At 37.0% G+C, this 23610-nt stretch overlaps 1 protein-coding gene and 1 pseudogene across 2 annotated transcripts in view; one reads left to right on the top strand and one right to left on the bottom strand.

Moving 5' to 3' along the window:
- The window catches only part of SLC35F4 (solute carrier family 35 member F4), a 300553-nt gene that overhangs the window by 219978 nt on the left and 56965 nt on the right, over positions 1-23610 (top strand). The gene's annotated exons all lie outside the window — the stretch shown is intronic.
- On the bottom strand, positions 14698-15841 carry LOC104002068 (serine/arginine-rich splicing factor 10-like; annotated as a pseudogene).

The raw sequence follows: 23610 nt of genomic DNA, 5'->3' as shown, positions 1-23610 counted from the left end.
CCACTCCTATTCAACATAGTGTTGGAAGTTCTGGTCAGGGCAATCGGGCAGGAGAAGGAAATAAAGGGCATTTAATTAGGAAAAGAGGAAGTCAAATTGTCCCTGTTTGCAGATGTACATGATTGTATATCTAGAAAACCCCATCATCTCAGCCCAAAATCTCCTTAAGCTGATAAGCAACTTCAGCAAAGTCTCAGGATACAAAATCAATGTGCAAAAATCACAAGCATTCTTATACACCAATAACAGACAAACAGAGAGCCAAATCATGAGTGAACTCCCATTCACGATTGCTTCAAAGAGAATAAAATACCTAGGAATCCAACTTACAAGGGATGTGAAGGACCTCTTCAAGGAGAACTACAAACCACTGCTCAATGAAATAAAAGAGGATACAAACAAAAGGAAGAACATTCCATGCTCATGGGTAGGAAGAACGAATATTGTGAAAATGGCCATACTGCCCAAGGTAATTTATAGATTCAATGCCATCCCCATCAAGCTACCAATGACTTTCTTCACAGAATTGGAAAAAACTACTTTAAAGTTCATATGGAACCAAAAAAGAGTCTGCATCACCAAATCAATCCTAAGCCAAAAGAACAAAGCTGGAGGCATCACACTACCTGACTTCAAACTATATTACAAGGCTACAGTAACCAAAACAGCATGGTACTTGTACCACAACAGAGATGTAGACCAATGGAACAAAACAGAGCTCTCAGAAATAATGCTACATATCTACAACTATCTGATCTTTGACAAACCTGAGAAAAACAAGCAATGGGGAAAGGATTCCCTATTTAATGAATGGTGCTGGGAAAACTGGCTAGCCACATGTAGTAAGCTGAAACTGGATCCCTTCCTTACACCTTATACCAAAATTAATTCAAGATGGATTAAAGAGTTACATGTTAGAAATTTAGGTCTAACCATAAAAACCCTAGAAGAAAACCTAGGCAATACCATTCAAGACATAGGCATGGGCAAGGACTTCATGTCTAAAACACCAAAAGCAATGGCAACAAAAGCCAAAATTGACAAATGGGATCTAATTAAACTAAAGAGCTTCTGCACAGCAAAAGAAACCACCATCAGAGTGAACAGGCAACCTACAGAATGGGAGAAAATTTTCGCAACCTACTCATCTGACAAAGGGCGAATATCCAGAATCTACAAAGAACTCAAACAAATTTACAAGAAAAAAAAAAAACCCATCAAAAAGTGGGCAAAGGATATGAACAGACACTTCTCAAAAGAAGACATTTATGCAGCCAAAAAACACTCGAAAAAATGCTCATCATCACTGGCCATCAGAGAAATGCAAATCAAAACCACAGTGAGATACCATCTCACACCAGTTAGAATGGCAATCATTAAAAAGTCAGGAAACAACAGGGGCTGGAGAGGATGTGGAGAAATAGGAACACTTTTACATGTTGGTGGGACTGTAAACTAGTTCAACCACTGTGGAAGTCAGTGTGGCGATTCCTCAGGGATCTAGAACTAGAAATACCATTTGACCCAGCCATCCCATTACTGGGTATATACCCAAAGAATTATAAATCGTGCTGCTATAAAGACACATGCACACGCATGTTTATTATGGCACTATTCATAATAGCAAACACTTGGAACCAACCCAAATGTCCAACAATGATAGACTGGATTAAGAGAATGTGGCACATACACACCATGGAATACTATGCAACCATAAACAAGGATGAGTTCATGTCCTTCGTAAGGACATGGATGAAGCTGGAAACCATCATTCTCAGCAAACTATCACAAGGACAAAAAACCAAACACTGCATATTCTCACTCATAGGTGGGAATTGAACAATGAGAGCACATGGACACAGGAAGGGGAACATCACACACCCGGGCCTGTTGTGGGGTGGGGGCAGGGGGGAGGGATAGCATTAGGAGATATACCTAATGCTAAATGAGGAGTTAATGTGTGCAGCACACCAACATGGCACATGTATACATAAGTAACAAACCTGCACGTTGTGCACATGTACCCTAAAACTTAAAGTATAACAATAATAAAAATTTTTTAAAATGACCAATGATGAGTTGTAATGTGTGGGAGCAGAACAGAATATTAGAAAGGCTACCTACTGTAGGACTTAAGTGATTCATTTAAATTATTTAAGCCCGTTTTGCTACCTGTAAATCGGGTGATAATTTCCAGCAAGCAAAACTATTTGAGGATTAAGCTATTGTATCTGAAGCTACTGACACATAGTAAGTACTCATAAATCAGGGCCATTATTATGTATTCTTGTTATTATTGATCTGAATTTTATTTTAAGATAATTTATTTTAGCATTGCGCTATTTCTTACTTAATGTCAGTTTATCACAGGAAAATAAATGTTCATTGTTAAGAGTCCTTGGTATGCATTACTCAATAATTAAACAAGCTACAGTGTTTTCTATGAAAATGTCATATCAAGTCTTAATACAATTGGTCAAATCATTAGCTGTCAAATTACTATGCTCTAGTAACTGTTACTATACTTGCTTAAGTGTTTTATTTTTTTTTCTGAAGATGGTTGAAACTTTTGTTTGTGGGTCATTTACAATAAGAACCAATTAAGGATTGCATTTTTATATTTGATTGGGCTAATTAGATTAATCATTCTGATTTATATTAATAGGGATAAAGCCATAATTTTTGCTAAACCATTACACAAACAATGTGCTAAAGAATGTATATCTAAAATGCTAGAGTAGATGTCCTATAACAAGAAGAGGAAGAGAATAAATCTTATCCAATCTAAAGATATACCAAAGCAACCAGACTGAATAAATGGGAGATAGGGTAAACCACCTAAATAATTAAATGTTTTATTTAAATTGACATTTTTTTCTTATTTTAGTTGGTAAAAATCTGAATTCCTGAAGTGATATTGCCATATTATGTATATAAATACTTTATAATTTGCTATAATTTAAAAGAATGCTTTTTCAACATTAAAACTATGACACTGCCCTATATACCATATCTGTACAAAAATTATATATTTTAGACAACCATGCAGAGATATTTCTCTACTTCTTGGAAAAAAATATCAACATTGAAAACATCAAAAAAATTAAACAGTTCTTTTGTCCAGATGTTTTGTGTTTTTAGATAAGAAGTTTTGTTTCATTTGAATATAAACTCAGAAGGGGATGAAAGTTAAACTTCTGATTTAACATCACAAAAATAAAAGTAAATTGGGAAAAAAAAGAAAAAATCTATATCTTATAAAATATGGTATTTGCCATTACTAGGATAATCGTTTATATTCCAATAACTATAATCTTGTGGAAAAGCAAAATGATCACCTAAGCACAAGTTAATTTGTTGTTTATATAAAATCAGCCCTGAAAGAGGAGTGATTTTTTTTTTCCCACTAGCTCTCGGTCTTCAATGTAAACACCTTCACCAACAATGGAAAGAGTTAAACATAGAAAGAAATGGTGATTGCAATCACGGTTAATTAGGAGTTTGTCTAGATAAGGTTAAAAATCACCTCCCCATGTCACCTTAGCACGTGTCCTTATTGCTATTTTATTTATTAATGGGCAACTGTGGGACAAAGTAATAAAATAAGGCAATTAAACTCTAATGAATCTCTAGGGTCAAGCAATCCAGATTTGCAGACATTCTAGAAATAAGAGTATGTATTTGTGTTAATGCAATGGATATTTGTGTTTATAGATTAGAGTTGATTGTGCAATCCCCAGTAGTACATCCAAGTAACTCAATCTTTAATAATTCCCAAATAAAGGCTTTTAGGAAAACATACTTGTAAGCCTAGAAGTTACTTATACCCACCTCTCTTAAGACTATGCTATTCATCAGTGAATCTAGACAGGTGAGCGTTGCTTATCTTCATAAGTATGTCTGTGCAAGGGTAAATTATTGCCTATTAATACAAAGTATTCTAGGTAATAGCTGCAGTGTAATAGCTGTTCTATGTAATAGCTATAGTGTTAAAACTTTTATAAATTTTGTTTCCTTTTACTCTAAATTAAATCATGTTTTAGTGGTACTATGAAACATTGACATTTAAAAGCATTACAGCATGAATCATTTTCTAATAGAATCACTTCCCAGTTTATCCATTTTGTGGTTTTGGAGGTTTAAGTCTTGAGTTTTCTTAAAATAGGTCATGACTTTAGCAGGCTAATTTCAAATCTTCAGCTAGAAAGTGTACCTAGATTTCCTCTCTTGTTATTTTTGGGGGTGTTTCTGTTTTATTGGGTTTTGCTGACTAGGGTCATCCAGTCTAACTCTCTCATCTTAAAGATGAGGAAACTGAGGCCCAGAGGAATTAGGTTCACCTGGCAATCTTATTCTGGGGCTGTCTTATTCTGGGGCTGTCTTATTCTGGGGCTGTCTCAGGTGGCTTTGGTAAGATTTTCAGTGAAACTGAGAGACAATGTTGTTTGTCATAGGTTCATTTAAAAAATACACTATTTTAAAATTAGCGTGTTTATGATCATCTTTCCTCTGAGTAAATAATTAGGATGCAATAGGTGCTTTTGATATTGAATAGAAAAAGGCTTACATTTTATAAATGATTATCTTTGCTTTCTCTCTAAGGCTAGTTAGTGTTTGTTTATAGAACAACTGTTTCTTTATAACATTGTATTGATTTTCACTTTCGTGTGGTAATGCTTTCTAGCAAGAAAAATGAATTGTTAAAAAGACCAGAAAACAATTATATTGGTGTGCAGAGTCAGCCACTATTTATCGTTTAATTTATAGTTCATATAAACTTATATTTTCTATCATTTTATAAAGTTCATGCTATATCAATTGCCTTCAATCAGATCTATATGAGTTCTATTTTTATGTTAATATTGTTTGTAAAATTTAAGCTAATTCTTTTCTCATCTCAAGTGGCTTTCTTTAAGGACTGAACATAAAAAGTGATTATCTGTTCTAAGTGTTATTTTGACAGAGATAATCTATATAAACCAAACTTATGGAAATACGCTATCCAAAATGATATATGAGGGCTCTGTGTGACTATACTTGCTGTATAACCTCAGTTATTTTACTTATCTTCTCTGAGTCTCAATGTTTTCATTCATAAAATGGAGATAATGCCTCATTGAATAAGGAACAAATACAATATCCTTTTCAATCCTCTTGAAGTACTATTTGACACATGTAAAAAGGTGTTGCTGGAATTCATTCAGTGTAGGAGACTTGTACCAAAATAAAACAGGGGAGTTACTCTTGAGTCACAATTGAAGAGGTAGAAAACAGCTCTAAGTCTGCAATTGGTTCAAGCCCCATGTGTTCTCTCAGCTTGAAGTTTTTATACATTTTCTTTTTCCTTTCTAAAGTCTAAAGGAATTCTGTATGTCTTTTTTGTCAGTACTTTTTGTGATTAGGAATTAGATGGATAGAAACGGATTCTTTATCTTTCCTCTATTCAGTGGGGATTTACAGAATTTTGGTTGCCAGTACGTTGGAAATACCATAAAGTCAAGATGTTGGAACACACAGATCCTCCTGGAACATTTACAGCACATTACAGAAGATAAGGAAACCAGCAGAGACCATTGGAGAGAAACTTTGACCCTCTGTTCCCTCTTGTGCCTGCCTTTCTAGATTAGGGACCAGGTCATTTGTTATGGGATATAAGTTGTGATATTCAAAGGAAATATTGTATTGAGAGGAGAGGAGAAATTTTTAATATAGAAAAAGGGGGAGGTCTTTGTTGGCTTTGAAGAAAAGTTTGTTTCTTGAAGCTAAAATTGAGATAATGACCACACATGACCATGATGTTGATGGGCACCATGAGCTAAAAAGAGTTTCTTATGGTTATCCTGGACAGGTCAGCCCATGTTTTCCCTTTATTACTCCAAATATCAGTAAGGCCCAACTTCCTAAGGCAGAAGTTTTGCTCCATAAATTGTAGTAGTTAGATATACTAGTAGACTCATGATTAGTAGACCTATGCACTAGTAGACTAGTAGACTTAGACAATTGTCATTTATGGGATAAAGTGGGGTGAATACCTTGTCCTCTGCCACATCACCTAATAAAGTACTGGGCCCCTCACCAAGAAAGCAATAATGTCCTGGAATTATTTTGATATGGAATTATGGGAGCTTCACTCTGAGATATTTGAAAATTATATCTGGCACTAATGAAACAAATAAATATGACCTTTATTTGAATACAGAGCCCATGGCTCTTGCGTTTTGGTAAACCCAAACTGAACATAATAATGAACCAACACAAAATTTTATAGACTTTAGCTGATCCCAAGCAGAAAACACTATATTAACATAGGGGTGGGGGAAATGGGGACTTCTCAATGAATCTTCTGTGTTTTTAATTTATACATGTAGTTATAAGAAGATGAGAAAATGGTTTCACAAAAGAAGGATGAGAAGTGGTATATCTTGTATCATTAATGAGGCAGGATATATTTAGGGCAAGAAACAGGCAGTGTAATCAGTGTAATAATTTGGGGTCATCTGTCTTTATCTCTTGTCAGCTCAGACTCTGTGTAATTGACTTAATCTAACTTAGCTAATGAGGTTATTTTTCAAATTGTTTTCTAAACAGTGACATTAGCTGATTAGGTCAAAGTTCATCAGCCTCTTTTGCTTAGGGCCATTAAAATGGTCCCAATGCCTTCACTTACAGGTAACAGACTCCTAACTCAAATTGGGCACAGAAATAAACAAAAGGCAGAATTTTGGGGTTTATGACACCGAAAAGTCCAGGAGATGTTTGACTTCAGGTAAGGCTTGAAAGAATGAACATTTGATCTCTCTCCATTTTGCATGTATGTGGCAAAGATGACCCTAACTCTAGGCTTGCATTCTATCAAGGGGACCTCTTGATAGGGGACTTCTGACCTAAACTATATAGATTTAGAGTGGAAGAGAGGTGGTTCCTTGTGGGAAAATCATGGCTGTCATCCAGAGGAAGGGGTTTGGGACACATAGGAGTAACATCTGTTCCCTCCACCCACCTGCCTTTCCTGTAGTAGCCTTCCTTGTATCAGAAGGGCTAATTCTTGTTTTAGTCCCGTTTGGTTCCATAAAACACATGTTGACTGAAAAATCACACAATTATAAATTTGAAAGGAGACTTTATTTCTTTAAAAGGTTCACCCTGCAGTTTGGAAAGTGAGCCTCTGGCTGAAACTGGAAGCAGGCATTTCAAAGGAGTAAGGGTTGCAGAGGAGATTTATGCTCAGTGGATTGGCTAAATTTATGTATTCAACAGCTTACAAGAAGAGCTATGAATATTCACGAAGGGGCCCCTAACACGTGTGCTGAACAAACATGCATGTTACATACAACCCATGTTCACTCTGGGGCTGAGACTTTTAAATGCATTACAATTAGGCCTATACACCAGAAGGTGACACAGAGACATAAAGGCACTCAGTGTGCAGCCTCTGTAAACCAGCCAGAACCAGTCTGTGGTCGGTGGTCTCTTATCAGGAGAAAGTTACTGAAATCAGTCCTATCCAATCAAAGCTGTAGCTATTGCTTGTGGAACAAGGGTGTCAGTTACTCAGAGTCTGCTAGTGGATGAGCTGCAATTGTTTCAATATTGCTTACCTGGAGGCCAAGGCTTGTTTAGCTGCTAGAGAAAGAGAAACCTTGTGGTGGTTAGGACATAGTTTATTCTTATGTAGGGGAGGGTGGCTTAACTCCTGCCTGGTATGACCGTAGGTCTCGTTTATAATTTGTTATTATCACAAAGAGTGCATTCCATCAGTCTTATGATCTCTATTTTAACATTAATGCTGGTCAGTGGTGTCTAACTGTGAAAGGGACGGGGTCTAAAGAAGTGTGTCTGACCTCCCATCCCATCATGGCCAAGACTCAGTTTTTAATGTCTCTTTGGGGTCCCTTTTGCCAAGAGGGGTTCATTCAGTCAGCTGAGGGGATTAGGATTTTATTTTCAGTTCTCATATGAAATCAGGTAGCTTCATGCCCTAGTCTCCTCAGGAATTGTTTGTAATAATGTTTGTATTACATTATTTTAAAACAGTAATTTAGAATATGTAAAATGGTACAGTCTAATGGTGGTAATTCCTTTTAGAGGCAACTTTTAGTACCTCCTTCAATTAGCCTGGAAGACTGAGCCTGCTTCTAGTACAGCAGTCCTAGCTAAACCATCCTCGGAGAGGATCCCATTTTATGTATTTGGACATTTGCATGTGTTTCTTTATAAAACGTGTAAGACTGCAGAGAGAAGCACTTCCCTTCGCCACCACAGGGCCAGGGAGCTGGGTGCTTCAGCATGGCAACAGCTTCCTCCAGAGAGGTCTCTTACAGGTGGGGTTAGGTGACACATTCTGACTTTAGGATCTGAGGGACAAGACACTGATTGCGTTGTTCTCCACAATGCAAAACTGAAGGAGGAGGAGTTCAATTGTAAGATTCTACTTCAGCTGTTATTATTGTCATCAGCATCCAGCATCCTATAGAAAAAGAGACACTTTTTTCTACAGGTTGACGGGTTTGGTGACTTGTTTCAGAGTCCCAGGATTTATTTTTCACTCCCAAGAAAGTCACTTGGCCACTCTAAGCCTTGGTCTCCTCATCTATAAATTGGAATTAAGATCAATTGCTCTGAGGTCCAATGACATAACGTATGCAAAGCTTCTTTGTATAAACTAAAAACCACTTTTACATAAGATTCATTCAGGGATGAAGCACTCCTTGACTAGAACCTTGTAACTGGTTCTGCTGTGGTTAATAAACACTAGTCTGTGGCTTGCATTTTGTTGGCAGATGTAATTTTTCTGGAAAATAAAGCATTTGGAGTCACTTTTTATAATGTAAAAATAACGAAGAGGGCTCTGTTGGCCTAGGTGGTTCATTAAAAAGTCTCTAATAATGTATAGGGTTGCCAGATTTTGCAAATAGAAAACTAGTATGCTCAGTTAAATTTGAATCAAATGAACAGCAAATAATTTTAAGTCTAAGTCTATCTGGCAGAGAGCATGGGATTTTATCTGGTAAACCCACCAAAAATATCAGTAGACTGCAAGCAGAAATCGTCATCTAACTTATTTTTATATTTCCAAATTTTAGCACAATCCCTGACCCATAGCAAGTGTTTAATACATAATTCTGGAATAAAGCAATCATTAGAATATCTATTTGGAAAGCTGTTGTTCATATGACATATTGCTTTTATCAAGCTTTTTCAGCTTTGCTTTTCTCACCGGTTAAGTAAAGATAATAGTAACTGCCTCACTAATTAATGGAAGAATAACATGGAGTGGGGTATATGAGCATTCCTTATTGGCTGTTAAAGCAGTCTACAAGTGTGCTGCAAATGTGTTATAAACCCCACAAGCAGTAGAGCTACCGTGCATGGTATTTTCAGTGCAACCTCTGCAATATAGAGTAGAACATAAGTTTTCAAAACATGTTAGTAAGGTCTACATGTTTAGTAATCAAATCCAACGTACTGAAAACAGTTCCTATCGGGCTGTTCCTATTTCCACCTGGAGGAGTCAGCGCCCAGTGTTTAAGCTTGGTTGGGTTTCTGCAGAGAATTAAACTGTGCCTAACTCCTACTGGTTCTCCTGCTGTCTTAATGTCTCCATTGTCTAATTTGGAGATTGTGAAGCAAACATTGGTTTGCTGTGGCAGCTCTGGATAATTTTCCTGAAGCCACCTATTAACAGCATACAAAACCTACTCCAGCAAATCAACAATAAGACCCTACACGGAAGTAAAAGCTGTTTTAACTTTCACCTGGTGTAGCCAGGAAGTTATGAGTTAAGGCTCCATTTCTCTTGCTTTGCTAACATTTTCACATGCTGTTGAAGTAGTGAGTGGTTTTTAGGTGCCATATGTGTTGGCGTAATTACATACACTGGCATAAATTGTTTGATGCAATTTCTCAAACTTATTTAAATTTGTTCTCAGAAATCAAAACAGCTCATTAGCTTCCAAGAATACATTTGTGATTCCTGGAAAATAATTTCTTATGGCATTTCAAGTTTGACATATTAAGCTGCCATTCTTGAGGCCTTCCTGAATTTTAGTTTTGCAGATGCTTATTGATTAAGCATCTGTCTCCTTTACTGGCTTCATCTCAACCTCAAATCTAAATGTTGGTGGCCTTGGAGCTCAGTGCTGGTTCCTCCTGTAGTGCTGTGTGTTAGCTGATCTCACTCAAACCTGTGACAATTAAACATCTCTCAGCTGACTATTCCCATATTTCTCTAGCCCAGTGTTATCTTCTGAGCAACAGACTGCACAGTCTAATGGCCTTTTTGACATCCCCACTTGGATGTCATATATTTCTCAAACTTAACACATCTGAAATGAGCCGCTTAGTCTCCCTCCGACCCCTCTCCGCACTTCAGTGAGTACTCCTCTCTCTCGTAGTTGTTTGTCTCCTATTGTTCAGTAAAGGACAACAACATCCACCCAGTTGCAAAAGCCAGATATTTGGGGGTTATTTTTTTTTTTTTGAGAAAGAGTCTTGCTTTGTCACCCAGGCTATAGTGCAATGGCATGATCATAACTCACTGCAGCCTCAAACTTCTGAGCTCAAGCAATCCTCCTGCCTCAGCCTCCCAAGTAGCTAGGACTATAGGTGCATGCCATCACACCTTACTAATTTCTTTTTGGTAGGTACAGAGTTTCACTATGATGCCCAGGTTGGTCTTGAACTCCTGGCCTCAAGTGATCCTCCTGCCTCAGCCTCCTGGGGTTACAGGCATGAGCCACAACCGGCCAAGGGGTTTTCTTAACACTTTTGATCCCTCATCTTCTACCTCTATCCCTTTCCTGACTTGGATTGGATAATCCATCACCAAGGCTTGTTAGGTCTGTCTCCAAAATTGTTTCAGCCCTAGCTACTTGTCTTTATCTCCACTTCACCATTCTAGGTGAAGTCACTATCACCTTTCACCTGAACTCTCTCCTCCATCCTAGTCCGTTCTCCACACAGTTACCACAGTGATCTTTTTAAACAACAAACAAAATCAGCAGACTTTCTTGCTTAAAACCATGCAATAGCTTTGAATTATACTTAGGGGAAAAAAAATCCAAATCTCATCCCATGGCCTGAGGCAGTATCTGGCCCCTGCCTGCCTTTACAGGTTTATCTCACCTGTGAATTCCTCGCTCACTCATTGCATTCCAGCCACGCTGGAGTTTTCTGTTTTTCCAATGAATGGTGCTGCTGCCACCTGCCATACTCCACCCACTTCACTCCTTCTTGTCATTCATATCTTTCAGTTCAAACGTCACTCCCACACTCTGAAGCACCATGAAGATAAGAATCTTGCCCACATGTGTTTACATGACTGAACACAGAAGTGGCACATAGTAGACACTCAAATTTGGTACAGTGAATGAAAGAATAAAGGAAGGAAGGAAGGAGAGAATGTACTCTAGATAAGGCCACATCCTTCTGTTATACAACTTCATAGCACCATTCCCTTGCCTTCAACCGCACTTATCACAACTTACATTTTATTAATGAGATAGGTGATCAGTTTCACCTGCCTCTTTAGACTCCATGAAAGAACATGTCTGGCTTTGCTTCCCATTTTATCCCAGAGCCTAGCACATTCCTAGCACATGGTGGGTGCTCAGCACATTGCTGGTTGTGGTTGTTGCTGCTAAATTCTTGGTCCTTATCTCATTTTACAGCTTTAACACAGCTGAGCATATCATTCTGCTTGAAGCACTACCTTCCTCTACTTCTGGATTCTAACTCTCCTACATCCCCTTTTCTGGCTCCATCTTTCTCATTCTCATATGTGGGCTCCTTTTCTGCTCTTAGTCCTTTAAAGTTAGCATTCTGTCCATGGTAGATTCATACTATGGAATACCACTCCGCAATAAAAAGAAACAACAATTGATACACACAACTTGTATACATCTGAGGGCATTATGCTGAGTGAAGAAAGCCAGCCTCAAAATGTTATATACTATATGGTTTAATTTCTATAACGGTTTCAAAATGACATATAGTGATGGAGAATAGACAGGTAGTTGCCAAGGGCTGGGATAGAGGAGGGAGACTAAAAAGGGAAAGCGTGAGAGAGTTTGGGGGTGATGAAACTGTTCTATATCTTACTATGGTGGTGGTTACACAAATCTATATGTGTGGTAAAATGCTGGGTGAAGGGTACATGGGAAGTCTCTGTACAAGTTGTGCAACTTTTATGTGAGTCTAAAATTATTTAAAAATAAAAAGTTTTTTAAAAGTTAGTATTCTTTCACATCACCTGTCATCAGGGAAATACCAATTACAGCAATGAGATACCATTACTTATCTATTAGAATGGCCAAAATCAGAACACTGACAACATCAAATGCTGGAGAGCATGTGGAGCAACAGGAATTCTTAATTATTGTAGTGGAAATGCAAAATGATATAGCACCTTTGGAAGATAATTTGACAGTTTCTTACAAAGCTAAATATACTCTTACTGTAAAATCCAGTAATCTCACTCCTTGGTGTTCATTCAAAGGAGTTGAAAACTTATGTCTGCAAAAAATCCTGCACATGAATATTTAGAGCAGCTTTCTTTGTAATTGCCCAGACTTAGATGCAATCAAGATATCCTCTAGTAGGTAAATGGATAAATAAACTGTGGTATATGTGGACATTGGAATATTATTGAGTGTTAAATGAGCTATCAGATTATGAAATGACATAGAGGAAACTTAAATGCACATTACTAAGTGAAAAAAGCCAATCTGAAAAGTCTATATACTGCATGAGTCCAATGATATGACATTCTGGAAAAGGCAAAGTTATTGAGAGAGTGAAAAGATGAGTGGTTGTCATAGATTGAAGGGAGGGAGGGATGGATAGGGAGGGAGGCAAAGCACAGAGGATTTTTAGGGAAGTGAAAGTACTCTGTATGATACTCCAGTGGTGGATACATGTCGTTATAAATTTGTCAAAAACCCATAGTTGGACGTTGCAGTGAGCCAAGATCCCACCACTGCACTCCAGCCTGGGCATGTCAAAAAAACAAAAACAAAAAACCCATAGAAGGTATGACACCAAGAGTGAACCCTAATGTAAACTATGGACTTTGGGTGATAATGCAGTGTTCATGTAGGTTCATCAGTTGTAAGCAATGTGCCACTGTGGTGGGGAATGTTGATAATGGGGGAGACTATGGATGTGTGGGGGCAGGAATTATGTGGGAAATATCTGAACCTTCTTAATTTTGCTATGAACCTAAAACTGCTCTAAGAAATACAGGCTATTTTTTAAGAAGTTAGTATTCTTCAGGGATCCTTGAAGGCCTGTCTTTCTTTACCTCCTGTGAGCTCTCCCTGTGACTCCTCATCTACTCTTTTTTTTCCTTCATTTTGTTTTTATTATAACATGTTTGCTTGATTTACAGCAAGCATAAAATAAGCTGGGTCCTGTTTTGATCCAGACATTCAAAAATACCATTTCAGAGGCTTCTATAAGAAAGAAAATACAAAATTTAACTCCACAACTTTCCTCTTTGCTAGAACTGCAAACTACTGCTACAGTTTTAAATAGACATTTTGTTGTTTAAACTATATGTCCAGGAAAATCTAAAAAAAAAAAAATAAACATGCATGTAAATGACTGCATAGCAGAACATGAACACTAACTGCAAACAGTAAAGAAATGAAAGTTAGAAATACTATCAAATATACAAAGGTTCTAGAATCAATCCTTTAAACACATTCCACAAACAGTATTTCAGAACCATTGTTTTGTTCTTTGTAGGCAAAGCCTAGATTACTAAAACCAAAATTGAAAAAAGTAATCCTATAAAAGGAATCGTTTCTCTGTGATAATTCTTACTTATATCTGTAAGCAGCAATCCGAGACTTTTTTTAATTTTGGCTTTTTATAAAGAAATGAGATTGGACATGTCAAGTCACTTTTGTCCCCAAAACGATCTTTCAGAGAAATACTAGAAATTAAAAATGGTTAATAGAAATATTACTTCTTCATTTTTAGTCAGGTACTACACTGATAATCAAAAACTCAGAAGATCTGACTCTTGCTTAAAACTGACTAATCCTTTTTCCAAAATTACTTTAAATTTCATGGTACCACAAAATCACCTAGAATGAATGTTGTCTTTCAACTTGCCTCATATTAAATAAGCTGAGGCATGAAAAGCAAACCTCCCTCATAACGAGGCAGGCAAATTTTGATACAAATGCACAGGTCAAGTGCTGTAAGCATCAAAATTTCAGTTCTTTTACACTATGCACGCACACACAAAGCTTGCTTCCAAGAGCTGTAAGAAAACTAAGCAACATTATGATCAACAATGCCCCTTAAACTTTATAATAACTATATAAGAACATTATTTTCCCTTTAAAATTATTTTTGCCATTTTAAGGTGAGTTTTTGTGATGTTTTCTATTTTCCAAATCTTCATAGGAACCAGAAAAAAGCAGTTGAAGCCTCCATGTTTCAGTCAAAAACTCAGTCTCCCTGAAAATACTATGTAACCCAGTTGGCATAATTCCCTAAGACAGTGGGGTTAACAAAAAAACGAATCCACACTTCATCATAAATAATTATCATGACAAGACACCTTGACAAGACATAAAGGCCCGCCCTGAACCTAAATGTGTCTGAGCAGTCAGTGTTGTACTGTAGCTATGACTTCACTTTTGTGTCATTCTTATTAACAAGCTACATTTCTAGGTTAACGGTTCTACCAAATACAAATATGAAAGTTTATTTTTAATAAAAGAATGTTGCAAATTATGGTCAACCACATCTTTTCACCAAATACTTCAAGCATAAAAATGAGAATCTTTACAAAAATATACAGAGACACCACAAATTGGTGGCTGCTCATAACATTAAACAAACTGGACTCTTAAGAGTGGCTTCTCAACAGCATATCATTTTGATTATGATCATTGCCTGGTACAGGGAAAACTAACAAGTGTCTTTTTAATCATCATTGCAACACTGTATTCCTGATAATTTAGGTAAAGCAAACTATGAATAAGTGAATGACACACGCCTAAAAATGATCATGGTTTATACTATCAATGGCCATTGAGCATAGGACTAGTCCAAGACCTTGATACAGATTTTGACCTAAACATAGACTGTGATTTTGACTGAGATTTGGATCTAGGTGGTTCTTTTTTTCCCTAATTCCTTTTCATATCTTGAGCCAGACTTATAATGTGTTTTGGAATCTATTTTTGAGGTGCCTCTAGTTTTGGTGTGAGATGCAGACCTAGAATGTGATTCAGCCTTCATTTCTCTCTTGGGCTGGGACTTGGACTGTGATCTTGAATTGGATTTAGATTTTGAAAAAGATTAATTTCAGTGTTTGAATCTATCATATTTGGAATGGCTTCTGCCATGTGTGGTCTTCCAGTCAGTCTACTGTTTCTAGGACTATACAACCTTCTATAGTTGTAATCAGAAGACCGCCTTCTTGATCTCCTTCTTTTACAACTTTGGCTTCTAGAATGTCTGTATCTGTCATAATCATCATAGCATGAAGAACTGTACACATTCTTCCCTTCCTTGGCTTTCATCTGATTTAGTGTCTTCTGATCTCCCTAGGCAAACTGTATTTTAATCTGCCATCCACAAATCCACTTTCTGTCCAAATTATGTAAGCATCTTCAGCATCACAAACATCCTCAAACTGAATATAAGCAAATCCTCTTGGACAGCGAATGTAGAAATCAAACGGAACATACACATCATCTATAGGACCACAATGACCAAGTTCACACTGTAAATCTTCATACCTGGTGTCATCGGCCACGTTCCTGAAGAAGAGAGATGTGTTCAGCGATACTGGTAGCAGGACATGGTGGTGGTGTGAGTCTCAGCCTAGAGCACTAACAGTCTCAGCAAACTGTCTGCATCTCCGGCTGCCGATCCTCCACTCCCACTTCTCATCTACAGTCATGCAGTTGTAATTTCTCATTCATGTTCCTGAGCTCTGTCCCTGCTTCCTGTGTTCCTGTCTTACGTGCCCATGTATCTAGCAACTATACAGATCTATGTGTGTTGATCTTGAATAAATTGATGCATATATAGTGATAATTTCCATGACCATTCCATGAGAAAACAGTTTCTTTTCTATTTATGGACACATTTTAATCTTGAAGTTTCTATATGGCACAACTAAATCATCCTTCATCAAAATCAATGTATACCATGACATCACAGTCTTCTTATGTGATTTGTGCACTGAACTCCATATTTTTCTGGAAGATATTGTATGTTCTTCCTTCTGGTTGCACCATGGAAATTCTGTGCCTTAGTCACATTTACATTTATATATTTCTTTAGAAAGGCAATGCTTCAGTCCAACAACTCTCCTGCAGTTTAAGTGGAAAACAGTGTTTATTTCTCCTTTCATTTTTCATAGTTTCCCACTGTGCCTAACAATTGATTTTTTTAAAAAAATTTTTAGTGGAGGTCAAACATTGTTTGAATGTGGGGCAAATGGTTTCCCAGGGAGACAGTAAACCAGTCCTTGTAGCTTTCAGTAACATTTTCAGAACACCATCTAGACACTAGCCATAGCAGAGTGTGTGCTACAGAACAGGAGACTCAAAACAAAGTCAGAGGAAGCACTGAGAACAAGACAAATAATTTCAAAAGATGAAGAAATGTTCTGCAAGAGTGGTGCCCTTAGCATCCGACCGTGTCTCTGAACAAAAATCACCTGTATCCGATGGTAAATGCTGTTTTCCTGGGCACTTGCCCTTCTCCATGTGACTGTTTTTATGCTTCTTGTGCTGTTATCATCACTGTTCATTCTCAGGGGAAATCCATGAGATACAGCTGAAATGACCTGTTGCCTAATTATGATTTGTACTTATACAATTGGCAGTTTTGAAATGAAAATTACTTTAGGGAAATTTTTCAGTCCCTAAAAGAGAAAAATTTTTTAAAGTTGCTTTGATTTGACTTATTTACATATCAGGTAGTTTATCTGGAGCCCAAACTCGTATTATTGTGTTTAAGAGGTTTCGTGTCTTTGACTTTGCTAACATTTCAGTAATTTATTTAGCTGCTGTTCTCCAAAAATGTACGTAGACAAGGAAATGATATAAAGAAAGAATTCTATATAAGAATAAAGCATTTGAGGAAATAAAGGAATACAAAAGGAACTGAATAAAATGTATGTTTTTCTACATAGGTGAATTGAGATCTTTATCAGCCTAGTGGACATTCCAACTGAGCTGAGGTTGAGCCCAATTCTAAAGAATAAAGGGGAAAACAGCAACATTGGAATGAAATTGTCAGTCCTTTTGACTCGGAGACATTGACTAACATTCAATCTTAAAGACTAAAACATTGGAGGCATTAAAAAAAAGGAAGGAATTAAATTTCTCTTTTTTAAAAACACTATCATTCACTTGTTTAAACATCAGGTTTTATAAATTGATAACATTTTTACTTAATGCGGGAACAAGTTAGAATTTTACTGCAAGTGGCTTTATGATATTGTATTCAACAATGAGTAGTCAGATAGTTTCTGGTATATTCTTTCTTGGGTTCATCTAAGAGACTGTGATCATCTGATTTTTATGATGAATAATAATAAAACCAGTCAGCCCAAAAGCCCAGCATAGCTATGTGAATTTTTAGCTAAATAATGCTTCTTTTTAAAAATGTGGTTGAATTATTTAAAGTAAGTATAATTCCATAAGCAATTAGCTAACAATGTTTTGTTTAGACCTGGTCCAAGGAATAAATGTCTTTGCTAGACAGCATATTAACCACTAGTGTTTGATACACAGATTAATGCTTGCAACAGGGACTGGTAGGTTAAGCATTCTTCCTCAATCTTGTTTCTCTACTCTAAATATATTTATCAAACCCATTTTTGAGACTACGAAGATAAATGCCAATCTGGGCTTTGTCCAAATGATCACAAAACATAAAATACTTGCATCCCAAATAATGAGACTTTATGTTTTGTTCATCTTAAAACAAGTTACAGGATCTGAAGTCCTCCATTACTTCCAGTTGACAAGGCTGAAAAAGTAAACACACCATTTAAATGCAAAATGTGAACTTTATATACAAAATCATATGTTGCCTTGCCCTTGGATAGACTTGTGAATTTCATTTATTGGAGTTACTATAGACCAGGAAAGAGAAGAAGTAGGAGCATTTGAGGGCTACAGTGCCACATTGTCTCTTCCCTTTAACCAGGAACTCACATGCAGTAAATAAAACCTCAGATTTTCTGTAAAAAAACTTTTCAAAAGGGAAAACTCTACACAACTCTTTAGAAATACCACTCTACTATCAGTCATTACCATTTTGAATTTCTTCTTTAAATTAGCTTTATGTTAACCAAACCATGTGCTGCTACACTTTGATGTTTTTGCCTGAGAACATATTTAGTATGAATATGATTGATTGTACCTCTATTTCCTAATCCAGAAGTGAATACTTCATGTTTCTGATATTTTGAATGAGAGAATCTCTGAAGTTCCATCCAGCTCTAATAGTTCTTTTAGCAATTACTGCGTGCTATTGAGTTCTGGTTCTTGAACTTTTGGGGGACATGGATTCCTTGTTGAGTGTGCAATTTAAGTTATGGACCATATCTACAGTAATATGCACATACACATAATTTTTTTGATATAGTTTTACAGTATTTCAGGACCTCCTGAAGTCCCCAGATGTCCCTGGACCCCAGATAAAGAGCTCCTATCAGAGCACATACATCTTCCTATTTACGAGTTGTATAGAAAAAAGACATCGCTGATGCTTTCTATATGACTGAATTTTTTTTTTTTTTGCCATTTTACAGATTTATTTCTCAAGAAAAGTATTGTTATGTTTCCTTTTTAAAATATACTTAAGTTCTGGGGTACATGTGCAAAACATGCAGGTTTGTTACATAGCTATACACGTGCCATGGCAGTTTGCTGCACCCATCAACCCGTCATTTACATTACGTATTTCTCTAATGCTATCCCTCCCCTAGCCTCCCACACTTCAACAGGTCCCAGTGTGAGATGTTCCCCTCCCTGTGTCCATGTGTTCTCATTGTTAAACTCCCACTTATGAGTGAGAACATGAGGTGTTTGGTTTTCTGTTCTTGTGTAGTTTGCTGAGAATGATGGTTTCCAGCTTCATCCATGTCCCTGCAAATGACATGAACTCATCCTTTTTTATGGCTGCTTAGTATTCCATGGTGTATATGTGCCACATTTTCTTTATCCAGCCTATAATTGATGGGCATTTGGGTTGGTTCCAAGTCTTTGCTATTGTTAACAGAGCCGCAATAAACATACGCGTGTGTGTCTTTATAGTAGAATGATTTATAATCCTTTGGGTATATACCCAGTAATGGGATTGCTAGGTCAAATGGTATTTTGTTTAAGGTGTAAGGAAAGGATCCAGTTTCAGTTTTCTGCATATGGCTAGCCAGTTTTCCCAGCACCATTTATTAAATAGGGAATCCTTTCTCCATTGCTTGTTTTTGTCAGGTTTGTCAAAGACCAGATGGTTGTAGATGTGTGGTGTTATTTCTGAGGGCTCTGTTCTGTTCCATTGGTCTATATGTCTGTTTTGGTACCAGTACCATGCTGTTTGGTTTCTGTAGCCTTGTAGTATAGTTTGAAGTCAGGTAGCATGATGCCTCCAGCTTTGTTCTTTTTGCTTAGGATTGTCTTGGCTATGTGGGCTCTTTTTTGATTCCATATGAAATATAAAGTAGTTTTTTCCAATTCTTTCAAGAAAGTCAATGGTAGCTTGATAGGGGTAGCATTGAATTTATAAATTACTTGGGGCAGTATGGCCATTTTTATGATATTGATTCTTCCTATCCATGTGCATGGAATGTTTTTCCATCTGTTTGTGTCCTCTCTTATTTCCTTGAGCAGTATTTTGTAGTTTTCCTTGAAGAGGTCCTTCACATCCCTTGTAAGTGATATTCCTATGTATTTTATTCTCTTTGTAGCAGTTGTGAATGGGAGTTCACTCATGATTTGGCTCTCTGTCTGTTCTTGGTGTATAGGAATGCTTGTGATTTTTGCACATTGATTTTGTATCCTGAGACTTTGCTGAAGTTGCTTATCAGCTTAAGGAGATTTTGGGCTGAGATGATGGGGTTTTCTAAATATACAATTGCATCATCTGCAAACAGAGACAATTTGACTTCCTCTTTTTCTATTTGAATACCATTTATTTCTTTGTCTGGCCTGATTGCCCTGGCCAGAACTTCCAATACTATGTTGAATAGGAGTGGTGAGAGAGGGCAACCTTGTCTTGTGCCGGTTTTCAAAGGGAATGCTTCTAGTTTTTGCCCATTCAGTATGATATTGGCTGTGGGTTTGTCATAAATAGGTCTTATTATTTTGAGATATGTTCCATCAATACATAGTTTATTGAGAGTTTTTAGCATGAAAGGGTGTTGAATTTTGTTGAAGGCCTTTTCTGCATCTACTGAGATAATCATGTCGTATTTGTCATTGGTTCTGTTTATGTGCTGGATTACGTTTATTGATTTGCATATGTTGAACCAATCTTGCATCCCAGGGATGAAGCCGACTTGAACATGGTGGATAAAGTTTTTGATGTGCTGCTGGATTTGGTTTGCCAGTATTTTATTGAGGAGTTTCACATCAATGTTCATCAGGAATATTGGCCTGAAATTTTCCTTTTTTGTTGTGTCTCCCCCAGGTTTTTGTATCAGGATGACGCTGGCCTCATAAAATGAGTTAGGGAGGATTCCCTCTTTTTCTATTGTTTGGAATAGTTTCAGAAGGAATGGTACCAGCTCCTCTTTGTACCTGTGGTAGAATTCAGCTGTGAATCCACCTGGTCCTGGACTTTTTTTGGTTGGTAAGCTATTAATTACTGCCTCAATTTCAGAACTTGTTATTGGTCTACTCAGGGATTCAACTTCTTCCTGGTTTAGTCTTGAGAGGGTGTATGTGTCCAGGAATTTATCCACTTCTTCTAGATTTTCTAGTTTATTTATGTAGAGGTGTTTATAGTATTCTCTGATGTTAGTTTGTATTTCTGTGGGATCAGTGGTGATATCCCCTTTATCATTTTTTATTGTGTCTATTTGATTCTCCTCTCTTTTCTTCTTTATTAGTCTGGATAGTGTCCATCAATTTTGTTGATCATTTCAAAAAACCAGCTCCTGGATTCATTGATTTTTTGAAGGGATTTTTGTGTCTCTATCTCCTTCAGTTCTGCTCTAATCTTAGTTATTTCTTGTCTTCTGCTAGCTTTTGCAATTGTTTACTCATGCTTCTCTAGTTCTTTTAATTGTGATGTTAGGCTGTCCAATTTAGATCTTTCCTGCTTTCTCTTGTGGGCATTTAGTGCTATAAATTTCCCACTACACACAGCTTTATGTGTGTCCCAGAGATTCTGGTACATTGTAACTTGTTCTCACTGGTTTCAAAGAACATCTTTGTTTCTGCCTTAAGTTTGTTATTTACCCAGTAGTCATTCATGGCAGGTTGTTCAGTTTCCATGTAGTTGTGTGGTTTTGAGTGAGTTTCTTAATCCTGAGTTCTAATTTGATTGCACTGTGGTCTGAGAGACTGTTATGATTTCCATTCTTTTGCATTTGCTGACGAGTGTTTTCCAATTATGTGGTCAATTTTAGAATAAGTGCAATGTGGTGCTGAGAAGAATGTATATTCTGTTAATTTGGGGTGGAGAGTTCTCTAGATGTCAATTAGGTCCGCTTGGTCCAGAGCTGAGTTCAAGTCCTGGATATCCTTGTTAATTTTGTCTCGTTGATCTGTCTAATGTTGATAGTGGGGTGTTAAAGTCTTCCACTATTATTGTGTGGGAGTCTAAGTCTCTTTTTAGGTCTGTAAGAACTTGCTTTACAAATCTGGGTGCTTCTGTATTGGGCACATATATATTTAGGATATTTAGCTCTTCTTGTTGCATTGATCCCTTTACCATTATGTAATGCCCTTCTTTGTCTTTTTTGAACTTTGTTGGTTTAAAATCTGGGTTTTTTCAGAGAATAGGATTGCAACCCCTGCTTTTTTTGCTTTCCATTTGCTTGTTAAATATTCTTCCATACTTTATTTTTGAGCCTATGTGTGATTTGCAAGTGAGATGGGTCTTCTGAATACAGCACACTGATGGGTCTTGACTCTTTATCCAATTTGCCAGTCTGTGTCTTTTAATTGGGGCATTCAGTCCATTCACATTTAAGGTTAATATTGTTATGTGTGAAGTTGATCCTGTCATAAGATGCTAGCTAGTTATTTTGCCTGTTAGTTGATGCAGTTTCTTCATAATGTCAATAGTCTTTACAATTTGGTGGGGTTTTTTTAATTTTTTTATTTATTTTTATTTATTTTTTTATTATTATACTTTAAGTTTTAGGGTACATGTGCACAATGTGCAGGTTAGTTACATATGTATACATGTGCCATGCTGGTGCACTGCACCCACTAACTCGTCATCTAGCATTAGGTATATCTCCCAATTTTATCCCTCCCCCCTCCCCCCACCCCATAACAGTCCCCAGAGTGTGATGTTCCCCTTCCTGTGTCCATGTGTTCTCATTGTTCAATTCCCACCTATGAGTGAGAATATGCGGTGTTTGGTTTTTTGTTCTTGCAATAGTTTACTGAGCATGATGATTTCCAATTTCATCCATGTCCCTACAAAGGACATGAACTCATCATTTTTTATGGCTGCATAGTATTTCATGGTGTATAGGTGCCACATTTTCTTAATCCAGTCTATCATTGTTGGACATTTGGGTTGGTTCCAAGTCTTTGCTATTGTGAATAGTGCCGCAATAAACATACGTGTGCATGTGTCTTTATAGCAGCATGATTTATAGTCCTTTGGGTATATACCCAGTAATGGGATGGCTGGGTCAAATGGTATTTCTAGTTCTAGATCCCTGAGGAATCACCACACTGACTTCCACAATGGTTGAACTAGTTTACAGTCCCACCAACAGTGTACAAGTGTTCCTATTTCTCCACATCCTCTCCAGCACCTGTTGTTTCCTGACTTTTTAATGATTGCCATTCTAACTGGTGTGAGATGGTATCTCATTGTGGTTTTAATTTGCATTTTTCTGATGGCCAGTGATGGCGAGCATTTTTTCATGTGTTTTTTGGCTGCATAAATGTCTTCTTCTGAGAAGTGTCTGTTCATATCCTTCGCCCACTTTTTGATGGGGTTGTTTGTTTTTTTCTTGTAAATTTGTTTGAGTTCATTGTAGATTCTGGATATTAGCCCTTTGTCAGATGAGTAGGTTGCAAAAATTTTCTCCCATTTTGTGGGTTGCCTGTTCACTCTGATGGTAGTTTCTTTTGCTGTGCAGAAGCTCTTTAGTTTAATTAGATCCCATTTGTCAATTTTGACTTTTGTTGCCATTGCTTTTGGTGTTTGAGACATGAAGTCCTTGCCCATGCCTATGTCTTGAATGGTAATGCCTAGGTTTCCTTCTAGGGTTTTTATGGTTTTATGTCTAACATGTAAGTCTTTAATACATCTTGAATTAATTTTTGTATAAGGTATAAGGAAGGGATCCAGTTTCAGCTTTTTACATATGGCTAGCCAGTTTTCCCAGCACCATTTATTAAATAGGGAATCCTTTCCCCATTGCTTGTTTTTCTC

The sequence above is a fragment of the Pan troglodytes genome, chromosome 15 (assembly GCF_028858775.2).
Source record: "Pan troglodytes isolate AG18354 chromosome 15, NHGRI_mPanTro3-v2.0_pri, whole genome shotgun sequence".
Taxonomy (NCBI): domain Eukaryota; kingdom Metazoa; phylum Chordata; class Mammalia; order Primates; family Hominidae; genus Pan; species Pan troglodytes.
This window is presented reverse-complemented; position numbering and strand designations above follow the sequence as displayed.